The 1,931-nt window shown below is 30.6% G+C and overlaps 1 long non-coding RNA gene across 1 annotated transcript in view; it reads right to left on the reverse strand.

The window, feature by feature from the left end:
• The window catches only part of LOC128250661 (uncharacterized), a 5,032-nt gene extending 4,093 nt beyond the window's left edge, over positions 1–939 (reverse strand). Inside the window, exon 1 of the long non-coding RNA XR_008266669.1 lies at positions 853–939. This is a non-coding gene — a long non-coding RNA (uncharacterized LOC128250661). The remainder of the gene's footprint in view (positions 1–852) is intronic.
• Between the last annotated feature and the right edge of the window lie 992 nt (positions 940–1,931).

Here is a 1,931-nt window from a genome sequence, read left to right on the forward strand (position 1 = left end):
AGATAGTTAGACTGGAAAGAGAGGGGAGAATGAGAGAGAGAAAGAGAGAGAATGTTTGCGATGAAAACATTTTTTAATTTAAAAATATCTTTTTTAAATAGGGTGAAAGAAGAAAAAATATCTATAGTAAAAAATGGCGAATAAAGTAAAGTAAAATGAAAATAAATTATGTTTTTACGACAGTGAAATGTTCTGGAAACTGCCTGATTTTTATGTGTTTTATTCAGTTTGTAATTTAAATGATCTTAAAAAATATTTACTTTGATGTGGTCAACGTGAAATTAATTCCCATTTTGAATCAAGCATATCAAATGTCTGCATTAGTATATTAAACTCTATATTATAAAGAAATAGAGGTAGAAGAAATATTAAGAGCTGTAGATATATGGCGATGTGGTTTCGATCCTCGAATAAAGTCTCATTCCTTTAGACTCCAAATGTGATTAGAAAGCAACGCGGTGTTGCGTTTCCGAAAATGACTGATGTCTACTACATTGCTAGGTATATCTGCTCTTAGGGGTACTACTTTTGGTTAACCTGATAAGTTCTCTACCTTATGTGAAGGAAACGTCGTTTATAGACGGACAGTATAAGAAGACACAACAGCTACACGCAATGAAATATTTGAAGAAGGATTTGAACTATGACACTGTGAAAAATAATATACACACAGTGAAAATTATATAAATTCTATTGAAAAAAATCTGAAGAAAATAATATCTGATAAAACTAGAACTCTAACTCAGAACTGAACTACACACAGAGAAAAATAATGTAAATCCGTTCGAAAGATTTAAGTCAGGTCGCTATGTGTTAGTAGCACTGCCGGTAAACAATGTAGACTGGTACTACCTGTGGCATTCTGAAGAGAAAAATAATTCTGTGCTAAATAAAAAGTAATGATAATAATAAGCTCGTATAAAGGATTTTAGTCTGGTCGCTATAGTCAGTGAGGTATGCTGTTCGGGCCAGTCACGCAGACGACGATGTTATGTCGTCATAATGCGGGACATATATATATATATATATATATATATATATATATATATATATATACATATGTGTGTGTGTGTGTGTATGTGTGTGTGTATGTATGTATGTATGTATGTATGTATGTATGTATCTATCTATCTATCTATATACAGACAGAGTTATAGATAAAAATATATGAATATACATATAGATATATATGTACATATACATATGTATATAAATGAAAATGAGTTAAGTGAAAACAGAAATAACCCTGGGAACCAATTGACGTGTATATGAGCATAAAGACGAATAAAGGTTTAATGAACATCATACGACGTGAATTATTGATTATTTCACATCCAGTGAAGTAAAAATTATCCTCTGCGATAATGTAAACCAATTCTGAATAGGATGTGTGGCGGTATTCTAAAGAATCAAGAATTCTCTGCAACATGCGTATTAAGGAAAGATCAATCTGAGAGTATATAGACAAAGTGATAGCCACCGATAAATGAAAGGATTTGTCTCTGTTGAGAAAAATATGTAAATCATCTCTGATGAAGCATTAATAAGCCATGAAAATAGTTAAATCGATGTTTTATTGTTTGATCGCAGTGAGAAAAATCTGTTTAAAAAGTAATGAACACATTGCACAGTATGGATAAATAAATGTTCATTTAAAAACAGATACGCGTAAGTTTACTTTAAATATACCTCTATGACGAATCGGCTTGTCCAGTATTCGAAACTGCTATTTAATGATCATGAGTCGAACACGGTAACCACTAAGCCACGGGACTTCGCGCGCGCATACACACACACATATAGTTCTAGTAATTTATCTATCTGTTTATGTATATGTATACCATCTATTATATTATATTATATTATATATATATATATATATATATATATATATATATATACACACATACATGGTATATATTATATATTAT

This window comes from Octopus bimaculoides, chromosome 24 (assembly GCF_001194135.2).
Source record: "Octopus bimaculoides isolate UCB-OBI-ISO-001 chromosome 24, ASM119413v2, whole genome shotgun sequence".
Classification (NCBI taxonomy): Eukaryota; Metazoa; Mollusca; class Cephalopoda; order Octopoda; family Octopodidae; genus Octopus; species Octopus bimaculoides.